A 15940-nucleotide genomic window follows, 5' to 3' on the forward strand; every position below is an offset into this window, starting at 1 on the left:
TCACTATATCTTTAAACACGAAGTAAACATGGCACGATCTTTCTTCTCTTTAAGTAGATGTGTGCCATCTTGCTATGGGCCTGGAAATAGTATGGCTGACCAGGTTTTATTTCGTTCAAAATGTCTATGGCATTGTCAATGTCGCCTTTCTTTAAAGCGAGATCTGCTCGCGCTATGAGGAGACGAGCCTCCTCAGTTGTGTAGGAAAATTCTTGAATGGCTTCCTAGAATGTAAAAAAATATGTATACAATGTGCACACTATAAATCCATATTAATACATTATGTTGATAATATTATTCAGTACTTCATTGTTTGCAGATTACAAATATTTGACAGCAAAGGTAATACATAAGAAAGCAATGTAGTATTCAGCCACTAAGATTATTCAATTCCAAATGTTACCTGCATAGTTTTCCCTGCTTCACCAAACTGTCCCAAATCTGTTTGTATTTCAATAATTTGCAAGTACAATGTAGCTTTGTCAATTATATTCAAATCGGATTCAAAAGCCCTATTTGTATTACCAAGATTACTCTTGCTGGTGGCTATTTGAAGACCAGTTAAAAACTAGACAAGGCCTCTTCAGGTTGATTAGCACTTTTCAAAATAATACCATTTAGAAAATGGTACATAGCACTGTCTCTAACTTTGAAATTGTAGCTCAAACACATTTCTAAGCTTTGTGCAGCTTTTGTAAAAGATTCTTGCTGGATGAAAATTTGTGCTAACAAAACTTGACTCCCAGCATGTGTGCTATCAAGTTCATTGATTTTCTGGGCTATCTTCTGTGCTTCAATTGCATATCCAAATAGGAATTTCAACTTTGCCAGTTCATAAAGAGCTGGTATCAACCCTGGACATGCATTACATATTGCGTCCAAAATCTTGAAACAGTAAGATACATGAGTTGTGTTTCCTTCCTGAGAATATAAAAGGTAGCCGACAATGACAAATGGTTTTAGGTAAATGCTTTTTGTACTCTTTATAGACTTCTAGTAGAAAATCTGGATCAAGTTCCTTGATATAACTTAGGCTGAAAGGGTATTGTTTAGCATATGCTATTTTTGTTTCAAATGCTGTGTTCAAATATGATATTGCATTAGAGGAACTCTTCACATTCAATTGTGCTGATAAAAATACAAAAGTGGTAATTTTTTAGAGCCTTGCATCTCAAATAATAATTCTACTTGCTGAGCTATTTGTTCTGTAGGCCCATTTTCAAGCATTTGGCATAAAGTTAGTCCACACAAAGCAGTTATTGAATTACTATCCAACTTACTACCAGCTTTGAAGAAACTCATGGCATCTTTATATTTCCCTTGCAGTATACATTGATACCCAACTTCACTCAAATAGTCAACATTATTAGGGTACATTTCTGAAGCATATTGTGCAAATCGATACACTTGTGAAAGTACTGCACTAGATCTCCCACATATTCTAGAAAACATCTGTGTAGTGTTGTGGAACTGGTAGCCATTATGCATTTCTTCATTTTCCAATACAGTGTAAAATCTATTAAGTTGATCAGCTGCTTCAATGTAGTCAGAACTCTTACAAAGATCAAGATATATTCTTATCTTTAAACCTGTAATATTATTAGGATCAATCGCAAATATTCTTTCAATTGTATCATAGACTGCATCCCATTTTTGCATTGCAAATTGTTTTTCATTTTCTCCACTAATGGCACAACTTGTCCAGGGCTGCTTACAATCAGTCTATCTAATGTTAAATTGGAGCATCATAATCTTTTGCAAAGTATTTAAACTTTGCAAAACCAAGTAATGCATCTATATTCTTGTCATTTTTCTTAAGAGCTACTTCCAAGCAATCCAAGATAGATATATGCATTTCTCCAATGTTCATATACATATCATTCCAACCTTTCAAAATAATAGCATCTAAATAATTTGGGTCTTTGCGCAATGCTTTGTTTATGTACTCAGATGCTTTCTCAAACATGTCTGCTAGAGAAAGGAATAATCCTGCATAATAAAATGATATGGCACTGGCCTGTTTCTTTTCTTCTTTCAACTTTGATTCTAAATTATGTATCGCTTCTCTTTCAGCCAAATTAACATGTCTATGTGCATAAATAAGCGCTACTGTAACTGCTAGTTGCAAATCTTTTCTGACTGCAGCGCACCAATTCATTGATTCCTTTTTGAGCTTGGCCTTCCAATACACTTGCTATACCATTATAAAATGAGTACTCTGATGTATCATTAAGCTGTGATATGGCTTGTCGTATAACTTTTTTTGCATTTCCATAATACTTTTCCCATAAATAATAATGTATTTTACACCTAATCCATGTCATTTCCATTGTTGCATTAGTCTAATTCTAGTTTAACTTTTAGAGTTTTGTATTTATTTATATTATCATTATAATATTTTGCTAAAAGTGACATTTGCAAGTCACATTCAATTTATTATCCAATGCATGATCAAATGCATGCTGAAAATTACAAAATATAATAAGAAAATACTAATTTAGATTGTATACCATAATTTTTTCATGTCCAATAAGGTAATAAATAATTAAGAAGAAACCCAAACCTTAGCTAGTATTTTCCCAACACCTTTCCCTTGAAATTCATTGGGCACCCTAGTGTGAAGAAGTGTTATATCCTTGCCTATATTTTTATACTCCACAACCGCTACTACTGTAAAATAAGTAATTAAACATAAAATGCACATTAAGGTGGTAGCTCAAGGTCCATTTTCATACATTTTGTTTCGGCTTTAATCTGGGTAACTAAACAAGTATTGGCAAGTAAAATTTCACGTCTAGTTAGTGATTAGTTCGCAGTTGAAAGAAAATGTAAAATAATTAAAATCATGGATATTTCTGCCTTTAAAATTTCGTCATATTAAATTTTAAAGGCAGAAATATCCATGATTATTAATTATTATTACGATTTTCTTTCAAATGCTAGAACTAATCACTAACTAGACGTTAATTCAAATTCTTTACTTGTCAATACTTGTTTAGTTACCCAGATTAAAGCCAAAACAAAATGTATGAAAATGGACCTTGAGCTACCACCTTAAGGTGCATTCAGCTAGGTTTGAATGATTTTTGAATGAGTTAAAAAGATGCTTGAAAATATTTGAATTTTCTCGAAAAAAAGATTTTCATGATATCTATTTTATACATCAAAGTGCTTAATGTTATTACTACTTCAAATGATCTTATCATCTTTCCCTGTTTAACCAAAATAGATATCTTTATAAAAATAAAACCTTGGGAATATATCAGACACTTGTAGTATAAGTTCCTAACAACATTCTAAACATTATTTATTTTTAAAGGTATTTTTTTTGTTAGGGTTTATTTAAATTTTAATATTTCACAGCACATAACACATATGTTCTTGGCCTTGGCATCAGATGCGGTAAATAGGGCAAAGCAAAACAAGCAGTGTCTATATCTATGTCACTAAAACTATAAAATAAAAATAGGTTGGCGATATTTTTGGTTACACTGTCTTACTCCTCATCCGAATGCACCTTACATATTTTAGCGCTATCTATTTATTAACATGCAGGTCATGCAGAATTATAGATACCTACATTACGGAAAATAAGTGTGTCTACTATAATGGTAATATTTATTTGCGATTCGATAAAGCCCGAGAAAATCACTTTACTTACGGTTTTATTGACACTTCAAACTGTTGCTTAGCAACATTATTGACAACCTTCAGCACTTCGGTTGAGAATGCTCTTGCTCTGGTTAACATTCCTGTTATTTAATTCAATGATATAACGTAAAATAGAAGCTCAAGCAACAAAACAACTACAGTATAATCCGTTTATTATGACTCTGCCTATATTGACCAACCTCTTATTATGACGTAATTACACTACGAAGTTTGGTTTTCATATAAGATTCTTTATAAAAAAGTCGTATATAATGACTTCCCTTACAGTGACATGTCGCTTATTGTGACCCCTTTTAATAAATTATGTCCGGTTATAATGACCGACATGATTCTTTACGCCTTCAGTAATGTTCCTTGATTCCCGACGACGTTCGGCACGTGGCTCGTTTTTGTTTTCAATCTCAGTGAGTAATTGACATAGCGATGTCTTCTATACACAATAGTATTAGAGACTGTTTTACAATAAAATAAAAACAAAAGCAGACAAAAATTACAGATTACTTACATTAAAAAATATAACTTTTATGTACATACATACATACATAGGTATGTACTTATTACGTGCAATTTTTATTTTATAAGTTACTATGTTTCTTTATTAAAATACTTAAATACATGCATACTATTTACATAAAATGTATTTTTTCACAAAACGCTTTGTATGACGTCCGCTTATTATGACGTGTTTGTCAATTCCTTTCGATGTCATTATAAACGGATTCGACTGTATAATAAAAAAATAAGTAAAATAAGGCAATTGCGCCGTTTTTGATATCGATGACATTGACATTTCACATCGAAACTGATTGACAATTATGACGCACTTCGTAAAATGGAACGGTAAATTAAAAGATTTAAATGTAATAAATTGAATTGAATTTATACAATTTACTTACATAATATGTATTGTATTAATTATATGTTAAGCATAATTGACTTATTTTACACATATTTATTTTAAGGTTAAAACTGATTTTCGTTATATATAAAGTGTGATTAAGTTTCAGTTTGGTTAATAGGAATGTATTGATTGGCGCGAAAGTTAAAAACTTGAATTTTATTACCAATAACCGGCAACTGCCATTGTGTAAAAATATTTAATTGATTTGGATGACTGAATGGTTGTCCTTGATCGTCAACGCCAGGTAATTTGTAACGATCTATAAAAAATATACTGATAGAAGTTTAGAGACTACCTATCTATGTAATTAAATTGTGCAGTTAATTAATTTCAGGGAAAACATACAGAGTCCAACTAAGGGATCGAACTATAATATTATCAAGAACCAAAAATTGTTAGTGTAAAGTGTGTAGTCTTTTTTTAATCACTTAGATTCTAACTTTTAACTCCTAAGCATAAGTAAGTCTCCTATCTCTGAAAATACGTTGACCAAGGTTTTTGGAGAGGAGAAAGAACCACCTGCTGCGTGTTTGTCATTTGTAACTGAGTACCCAAAGAAATAGTGAGCAAAATATTTTGTGAATGTGACTTCTCAGCTCTGCATATTCGCCTTCAAAATGTAAAAGAAAAATATGTGTTTTAAATAATACTAAACTATAAATGTGAATTCTGAGGTGTCGTAGTCAAAAACAAGTCTTCATAGATTAGACATCCCCATTTCAACAACTTCAACTTTTACAGCTGCAGACGGTACTTGTCAGGTCCATGTGAAGCAGCATGCGCTCGCGCCTCAAGATTCGCGGCAACGGACTCGGGTCCGCGGACCGCGGCGCAGTCGCATGTCTGGCGCAATGCGCGCAGCGCGCCTTCGTTTACACCGTTGCTTTATCACACCGGTAGAAGAACTAAATTCAAAGTGATCGTGTCAATGATATCATTTGTGACTAAACATTTTTAGTGATAAAAATAATAGATATTATAATTAGTGTGTGTTCAATTTATAGTAGGTATTCATACTACTAACAATAGTCTACATAAAATTGACTCATACCGATGATAAACAATCAAAAATTTAATACCACCTGTTATCTATAATTGTAGCAGATAATTTCATTCGCATTGAAAGAACCATAACATAGCTGATAGATAGATAGATATTACTTTTGAAAGGTATGAGGAAGTATTATGACTTATTCCAAATTTAAATCTAGACAGCCGGTGGTAGAATTAATTCAAATTAGAAAAATCGTTAACTAAGTTTATCTACCTATTCCATTTAAAACGACGAAGTAAACAAAAACACGATGTGACAGGATGTGCTATCTTGTATTTGAAGTGTCATTAGGTATGCAAGACGTGGGTGTTATTTAAATTCGGGCTACCCACCCGACATCGAATCGAAAACGTACATTTTTCACTTGCAGGATTTTTATCGTGAGAAAATTCGTGTGAAGTGTTTTATGTAGTGATACAGTTTGTGTGTTTGTGTTTACGGGCATATGGGGCAATGCGTGTCCCGGGGTCATCCGGGCTCGTTCAGGGAGTACTCGAGACATTACGACGCTGACAGCCTTGCTAGTAGTATCACCGGAAGTACGAGGAAGGGCCGGAAGGTAAGTAATCTTGGACTTAAAGAAGTCAAAATTATTACAAATAATAACTATAGTTAAGTCAATTACGTTGTATAGGTTAAAAACAGCTGGGAAGTTAGAACCAACGAAGTTTAGGATTCCCAGTCTATGCAACTAAAATGCACCTCTGTACCTAGCTTAGGAATGGAACTAATTTCGAATACGGTAATAAGTTCGCCCCTATTACATAGTAGAAGTCTGTGTTGGGAAATATGCTTCGCGTGAGGTGCGTGTGCTATAATTAAAGGCTATCGAAAAGGGAAGAAATAAAAGGGTTAAGGAATGAGCCTTTTTTCTACCTAATTTAACCGCTAGTATCTAATTAGATTATAAAGGATTTCCATTATCAAACTACAATGAGAATAATATTTTTAGAAGTCATAAAAAAGGGTTCGCCCCAATTCGTTAGAAAACAAAAACAGCGTTATTTGTGGGTGGTTAGGTACTCTAAGACTCTGAGTTAATGTTACCGGACGTGTTACATGTTTTTAGGGTTTGAGTCTCAACATATTCTAAATCGATTTTACCATTTAAGATTTAGCGGCGTAAAGGTAAACACCGCTGTAGAGGAACAGATGGTTGCGTTCTTCCTTTACTACGAAGTTTTACTTCTAGAAGTTTTTTTTTCTGTAGGCACATGTATCCCCAGTTTCCTCTACTTACGCATGAACATAGACTCATGTGGCTTGTTATTTACCTACTTTTAAAAGTCTATCTATAGATTTAACTCCTACGATGTCCCATGTGAATAACATAACTTTGTTATTTTTATGTAAAGTAGGTACCCACACAAAAACTAGTTTTGCATAAATAGAAAATTCATATTTAAGAACAATTTTAATATAATTCGCCCATTAAATAAAAAAAAATGTATAAACCTAATATCAGTAACTTTATCGTTCGTTACAATTGTAACGAGAAATATATGAAGTATATCAAGGTTATTTGTTAAGGCTAAGGTGACTGACAAAGAGGATTTATAAGGCGATTTTGGATGGAAGAGGCGGCAGGAGTCGAACGAACCGAACCTTCGAATGTCAGAATCTGACATACTTAGTAAAAGCCAAATCAAAATTACCCTGAATCGGCGTGAATACATGAAAACATTAATGAAGGTGGAGGAAGCGAGAGAAGTATGCCAGAATCGTGCATAGTGGCAATCCATAGTTTTTGCCTAGCCCTATGATATAGAGGCGTGATACTATGTATATATGTATATCAAGGTTGTAAGTACACCAGCGACGGTTCGCGCATATATCTTAGTGCAACAAGATGTCCCAGAGCCTGTATGAAGAAGGTTTTCGAATGGTGTGCCGGTGTATGGTGTACGTAGGGTTAGGTACTCATCCAGAGCTCGCTCGGATGATGCTATACTCCCCAGTGTAAACATTGGGTCCTAAGAGCGGTGACACGAGTATAACCGTTTCACCTCACCTCTCTAGCCCTGCCCCCTACGAGACGGTAGTGATAACGCTTTTAATCTGCGAAAAAAAGGGTTAAAAGTACATACTATACTAACAATGGTGTAAAGTTTAGAATGTATCTTTTGTAATTCATCTGATACTTAATTGACTTGTATGTACCTGTCATTTAACATTTTCATATTATTGTGGTAATCGAAGACGTAACCTGCACAATTGCTATATTGCAAGTAAACGACCGCAATTTGCACAACTGCAAGGTTACAGTGATATCGACAAGCCCAGTTTTTGCATCAGTACAAATTCCTTTGGCGGTGTAGTTTTAATTTTTAAGTATCAACGTGATAAAGGAATAATTTTCAACTACTAACTTTGGCTTTACATTGCAGTCTATTAAAAAAAACAATAATTGAGATTCATCATTATCATCATCAGCCTATACACATTGTATTATATAGATAAAATCTAAATGCATTTTTTTAAACAAGTGATAGACAAGTGCTTCTGATTTATTGTTTGTTCCATTGACGTTCTATGAATGTAGAGTTAGTTACACTTTAAAACAATACATTTCATTCAATATTAATGAAATGGTAGCTGCAATATTATTAATTAAATAATTTATGGGACAAAAAATGTAAAATAATAATTGATAAACGGATATAATTATTAATGTTTTCACCATGTTTACGTTCATTCTCACAAATCTCTACAACAGACGCTACGATGGCGGCTTACAAAATTTTACTGTCACTATAAGATTTAAAAAGGGCAACGAACTCACTATTCAAATCCTTCTAGCTTACTTAAAACGTGACATCATTCGATCTTTAATGGACGGCAGAAAATATGTGATGATGGCCGTTTAGAATTTAAAGTGGTCATATTTATTCATGGCCAATTTCGCACAGGCATACGACTTTCTTCGGAGTTTCTAAAGGTTTCAGAAGGTAGGTAAGAATCTTATATTTATTAAGGTTGCACAAATAAATAATATGTTTTATACTTATATTTCGAATTTCATTATGTTATGAAATCAGTCTTAGCTTAAAAGAATTAATGAATAAATTAAACTTAACAACAAGAGGCACTGTAAGTTGATTGCTTTAACTGCTTTTCTCACGACCGCTTCCGCATACGTGGGTGCTCATTCTAAATATTTTACCATCTATTCACACATATTTGTGGGGCAAAATAATAGCTATTATAATATTTTGACTCTGGAAAAGGTAATTTTTTAAAATTGGTTTGCTTGTTTTATAAGATTTTTTTTTTCATAAAATAATAATAATAATAATAATAAGTAATTTATTGCCTTTCAATTAACAAATAATAACAACAAATTAAGCAAACATAATATTAGTGAAAGACAAAAGGAAATGACTCAGCGTGTGCTGACCGAAACCAGAGTTTAGATCAGCGCTGGTTTTCAGTCACTCCTATCTCCCTATGGTCTTGTGCGGGAGTTAGCGTAATTAATGGCGTAATTGCAACGGAAAACTTCAATTATGAAAAATATCAAAGGAACATAGTACATACAAAACAAAAAGTGAAGCAACAACATATAAGTTACAATAATAAAAAAAACAAATAACAAAGGAATTTATAAAATGAATAAAGTTAATAATAATAAACTTTAAATTAACTTGAATTTATTATTAATGTGTGAGTGTGTGTCTGTGGGTGTGTGTGAGTGAGTGTGTGTGAGTGAGTGTGTGTGTGTGTGTGTGAGTGTGTGTGTATATGTGTGTGTGCGTGTGTTTATCAACAACAGAACAATTTTCTTATATGTAGGGTTATATATTTGTAAATATATTTCCTAGATGTAGAATTCCCCAGCGGGAGTGTTTTAAGTTCTCTGCAATAAGCTGTCTTTCTAAAAGACCTACTTTATATTTTTTTTTGAAGCAGCCTAGACTCATTTTTTCCCTCAAGGGAGGAGGCAGGTCATTCCAAATGCTCGCTGCAGAAAACCTAAAGCCACCCCTGTATCGTGCAGATCTATGAGAAGGAGTCACAAGCAGATTTTGTGATGCTGAACGAAGTCGATTAGTTTTGTCCTTCACCCAAACTAAGTTTTTCATATAAGTATTCAGGTTTCTTGTTCCAAATGATCCTGTGAAGTGTACATGCGTATAACAACTGTCTTCTTGAGGTCATATTTAGGATACCTTTTCTATTTAGAAATGGCGTAACATATTCCTGACGTGGAATATTAAAACAAAATCGCGCACATGCATTTTGAACTCTTTGAATTGCCCTTTCTGTCTCGGAATTTAGTCTGGGTCCATATATAGAACTGCAGTAGTTAAACTGGGATAAAACAAGTAAATCTGTTAAAAGAATACGGACTTTTTCAGTAATATATGGTCTAATTTTATACAGTATTTTTAACCTAAAAAAGCATTTTTAACTTTGGCATTCACATGTTCTACGTATTTCTGTTCCCTATCTAAGATGAGGCCAAGATTTCTTGCAGAAGTAACACATTCAAGTACATTATTATTTAAAGTTATTCGCTCTTTACAACTAAGGACTTTATCAATTTGCAGTTTTGTGCCCATTACCATCATTTGCGATTTGGTTGGATTTAAGACTAAGGAGTTATTTTTAGACCAATTGTATATATTACGAAGATCACTATTAATCTTATGAATAGCTTCCGTGGTATTATTGTTATCGAAAGAATAGTACAATTGTGTGTCATCAGCATATAAATGGTATTTGCAATATTCAATGCAATTAGGTAAATCAGCTGTAAAAGAGTAAAAGGACAGGACTTAAAAGTGAACCCTGCGGCACCCCTTTCTGTATCGACTTAAGAGCTGAGAACTTCTTTTCACCGTTTAGACCTTCGGTAACTACCCTTTGTTCTCTACCTACTAGAAATGATTTGAACCATTGGCAAGTGTTTAAAGAGAACCCATAGTTTTGTAATTTATTCAATAACAAATCTGAATCTAGGCAGTCAAATGCTCTTGAGTAGTCAAGAAGAATCATGATACTGCTTTGACCCATATCAGATGCTTGAGTCAAGTCATCTGTAATGTGTAGGAGTGCTGTTTCAGTGCTGTGTTCTTTACGGAAACCAGACTGGAATTTTGGTATAATATTATTCTCATTAACATAAGTAAGAATTTGATTTAGAACCACTTTCTCAATCACTTTTGACAATACTGGCAGAATAGAAATAGGCCGAAGATCTTTCAGTTGGGTTGCAGGGTTCTTTTAGGCAATGGTTTAACTAACGCCCTCTTCCAAGAAGATGGGAATGTATTTGTTTCAATTGACCTGTTTATAATATTTGTTATTACAGGTAGAGTTACGTCTAACGTGGCTCTAATCATATCTATATTAAGTGTATCATACCCCGATGCCTTAGTTTTAATATTATATAGAATTTTTAACTTCGCTATCCGTCGTTGGTTTTAAGTTAAAATTGTCACTATGTGACTTTATAGTTTCAACACATGGCAGGTCTACCAGATCTGCAACGTCGTATTGGGGTAAATTTAAAAGTGGTCATTGATTAAATCAGGATTATTGAGGTGGTCAGAAATTGAATTTGTACAGGGTTTATTGAACATTGTTGTGTTTTTAAACCATTCCATAGCAAAGTTGGGTATTTTAAATTATCATTTACAAATGTATTATAATATGCTTTTCTCTCCCGTTCGATAGTTGCTGTTACTAGATTTTTGAGACTACGATAGTATTTTTGTGAACTTTCTGTTTTGTTTTTTTGTGCTTTTATCAAATGTTGGTGATATAAAATAGTCCTCATTAATATTATCATAATAGGCAAGATAATAACGAATCATTAAGAATATATTAAAAGTTATTAAGAATTTAAATAATTCATACCGGTTTTATAACATGAAAACATACATTATAAAAATTAAATATTTTATAGGCTTCGCTAGATAATTAAAATAATCGGCATTACAAAACAATGCGGTTATTTGCATGCAAAGGAACGCTGCTTCCTAGTTGCATTAGCAGTTAGGTACTTACTTTTGAATAATGCGAACGTGTTAGATCGTATCGAAATATGTTACAAAAACAGATATTTATCGATTCACAAAGCTCGCCAGGCGTGACTTGGGATGAATGGCGGCTTTACTAAAGGTGCGCAGATCAGTGCCTATGATATTTTCGGTCGACCGATGGCGGACCGTAGTCAGAATGCAGACAATTCAAGACTTTACGGGATATAAAGCTTTTCTTTACAAATCCGTTCTATACGGTTGTGACATAAATTAATTCTCATAAGATATCACATTTTGTGTTAAGTATAGTTCATACTTATCATACTTATTTATTTAAATAGTTAGCTATAATACAAAGTATAATAAACTTATCACTAATTTAAAAAATAGTGTTATATGCAAACAAAAATAATACCTGAAGCTGTCTAATATCTAAATGCCCTTTCATCGGAATATCTTAATACAATTGCATCGGTTTCATATTCTGTTACCATTAGTGTCGAATATAAGCATTTAATTTTGAAGCATATAAATGCACAGAAGTTTCGGAGTTTAGCTCCCCTTTTTCACTCTGTACCTGGCCCATAATTAACTAGCGTATCACATGGTCGACAATTGTTGCCGTACAATAGAGGAGCAGTGACCTGATCCACTCTGTACTCTTCTCCCTTTTGTTAAACCTGTACTTGGGGTGTAACAAATTAGTCAGGGCGTAAATTATTATTGCACAGTGCACTCTACTCATCTCATCAGTGGCTGTAAAATCGCTTCCGGACATTTTTGCGGTTAGTGTTTAAAATTTATATCAAAACGAATATACGCTAGGTATTAATTCGTAAGTAATAAACATTTCAATGAATACCGTGGGATTTCTCCATTGTTTTAAAGAATTCTTATCGGAATATAGGTATTAAGTGTTCTTAAACTCTGATTCAAAATAGTTTTTATTTGGCAACAATGTTGAATGTGATGAATAGGTATCTCATCCCAGCAAGCACAATAATTAAATAAACTTTAATTACATATCATTTTATGTTATCGTAGGTAATAAAAATAGCGTGTTCCAATTTTGTTTAATTCGAATAATCTGTATATGATCTTGACTGAGCTTATCGTAATAATTGGCTATTTGTGATGATGTTACCTGAGGTAATTGCATTTTCACCATCGCATCGGATTCAGCGAGAGTTTCCAAGCGAGCGCACATCGTGTTTGTAATTAACTAATAGACACGTACTATGGGCCGTTTGATAAGCTTTCCTAAGCCAATGAATATTTACCGCATTCATTAAGTCTACGTCAGCCATGTACGGTAACAATATATTTTCATCATTGTTGTCTCGTCAGAAAGCTGATGAATCACATACTTGATATTTAAAAAATACCAGAATTGTAGTACCTATTTCGTTTTTACATAAAGCATAAGTATAAAAATTACGTAAGCAATGAGTCAAGCCAAAACGATTTTGACATCAGTTATAAATTCCAATAAAAAGCAGGTAGGTACAAAACACAGGTTTACAGACGCGCACGCAATTTAATTTTACTTACATAAAGGACCTCTTCCATGAAAGGGCACGGCTTCGAATATGTAATTCTTCAGTAAATCGAGATTTCAAACCACACATACGTAATAAGCATTAAGGTGACTCTCACCTTAATATGAATATAATTTACACAAAAAAACTTCATTTTGTATCAGTCGTTACTACATCATAAATCTTTTACGCTGGCCTTCGTAACCGTTTTTTTATATTTACTCATATGTGATAAGGTAATGATATAATATTAATTGCATTTTATGTTGCATACCTCTGCTTTAAATACAATATAAATAAAGCTATCTATAAATGCGCAAAAATCTTACTAGCTTCACTAATATCTTGAGACAGCAATTTAGATTAGATCAGCTTTCAATCTTACCCTGAAATACTACTATTATTATATCAAAACAAAAATAACAATTAAAAACAAACAACGTAGAACTTTCGCTTTTCTATAAACATGGGCTATCCATTTACATTTGCGGCCGTGTGAGGTTTCAGAACGGAAATAAAAAACACTGGTAGATCGTAGTTAGTACTAAGCTAGGTTAGACGCGTTTTACTTTCACGGTGTAATCTGATACGTTTGAGAACTTACACTTGGCTACGGTCAATGTTGTCATGTAACAGTCGTTAGCAACATACATTTCTATTTTTATTAGCCACAAAATTAATATATAGTGTCTATAGTGGAATGGATTTAGTTAGAATAAATTATTTTTATTAAATATCTGTGTTAGATGATAAATTCTGATATTTGACGAAGGCGTATAATGTTTGTGTCATAAGACGATTTACTTATCTAGAGCAATAGTATTCAACTTAAAACTAACTTAGTTTTATGTCCTTATTTCATGAGCACTAAAAGTTACATTCGCTGTTTATATATGGAGCTTGAAGCCTAAAATGTTTGTTAAATGACCGAAACAACCGCAGTTATAACATGATTAGTCTATTTTATAAGAGTTATCGCAACTATGCTGTTTGTTCCATATTCAGATGTTTGTACAACTTTGTAAGTACAACAGCTGTAGGACTATAGTCGAACAGTTGTTATACCATTTTAGTTCCATGTATAAAATGTTTCAATTATAATTCTACGGTTAATTGTGAGAAAATATCGTTCATGGTTATATCATTATCAACTTCCAAGTGAGTGCGTTAATTATTAAGCTTTTAATTAAAATGGTTACTCGATACCGAAGTGCTAATAGCTTGTAGTATGTATTATTTATGACTAATAAATGCTTGTTTGACATTCGAACGTAATGGCAATTTCTAAGTGAACATCGCGTAGGCATAATAACTATGATTAAGTTCCTTATAGAAAGGTGTACATCTACATAGTATCATAATTTGATTCTAGACGCTGGAAACTTTATTGATATTATATATTAAGTAATTTGTATTAATTTATTTGTGTTTATTATACTGTTTGTTTCCTACACCAAAATAATAAAAAAATGTGCCGGCTTAGGCTGGGGTGAGTCGAGCGGTTATCAGGAGAGCCAAAGGATCTAGTAGGGCATCACAGGCACTTCGGACTTAAAAGGACGTCAAAATATATCGCCCGGAACTCCCGAATAGCTAAGGCCGACCCTAATCATAACATAGAAAACTAGGTAGATACGTACCTACCTAGATACTTTTAAGTAACATTGTATTTTGACATTTCTATTTTTAAATTATAATCAAAAGGTAAAAAAATAATATTAGATAAAAATTATTTACCCGACTTTAGAATTTGATTCAAACTTTTACTTTACAATTCAATTTAGCCCTTTATTTTAGTCCTCAGGTCACTATTTTGTCTAAAGAGCTAGTACGAGGATTTTAAATGTATTCAAATACAGTTTTACGATAACTCATTTCCGAATGAAACGTCATTGAACTCGCTACTTCAATTATAATCACATGTGTGTACTCGCGTAACAATACCTTGAATTTAATAATAAGATGTCAGTAGCATCAAATTCTTTCTCCCGTTAGCATTGAGGATCAATCCATTGTTCCTGCCCCATAATAAACTCGAATCTTTAATGTATGTATGTACATACTTTCATTATGCTTTTAGCCTTTTGAAATCAATGCTAGATAACCTAATTTGTACCTTGCAATTTATGTAGACAAAGGCAATAATATCTGAATAGACATTAATTAATTAATTATTTATAACGCCCATTATATTAATCTAATATCCACATGACTGTAAATGTGTGAAGCCAAATAAATATTGGATGTTTGTCGACTATTGAAGCTTTTGCTATAATATAGCATTTGATATCGATTGAACAAAGTGTTTTTATCTACGGATAACAAAAGATCGTAACCGTAATAAAAAATAAACACAATCTATTAAGATTTCATTGTATTCCTAAAATTAAATTAATTTCTTAATGTATTTTTGTTTGCGCTATAGGTACTGCTTTAATCATAATTATTTTTAGAATGTTGTTTATCACTAAAACAAGTTTAAGTTCGTTAGCATCTTTATGATTCCTAATATTGTAGCCTTACCATGATTCAAGACCGAATACTTCTTAACGTATTATGATCTACTCAGGTAGGTAAGTGGTCCAGTCAATAGTCAAATTCTGTCCATACAAAAAGCTGAGGTTCATATTATCTACCTGCTCAAGGTGCCTTTGAGCTTAGATCTATTTTTCCCTTATGCATACCTTAAGTATATTGTGTTACATACCTAGGTCATAATTATTATGACAGCCAATCATGCCGCGTAAAATGGAGATGATATTTATATTTCATTCTTTCCATGCTACTT

At 32.8% G+C, this 15940-nt stretch overlaps 1 pseudogene; it reads right to left on the minus strand.

The window, feature by feature from the left end:
- Nucleotides 1–3: 3 nt before the first annotated feature.
- On the minus strand, nt 4–3662 carry LOC119189954 (annotated as a pseudogene).
- Between the last annotated feature and the right edge of the window lie 12278 nt (nt 3663–15940).

Source organism: Manduca sexta, chromosome 20 (assembly GCF_014839805.1).
Source record: "Manduca sexta isolate Smith_Timp_Sample1 chromosome 20, JHU_Msex_v1.0, whole genome shotgun sequence".
In the NCBI taxonomy this organism is placed as follows: domain Eukaryota; kingdom Metazoa; phylum Arthropoda; class Insecta; order Lepidoptera; family Sphingidae; genus Manduca; species Manduca sexta.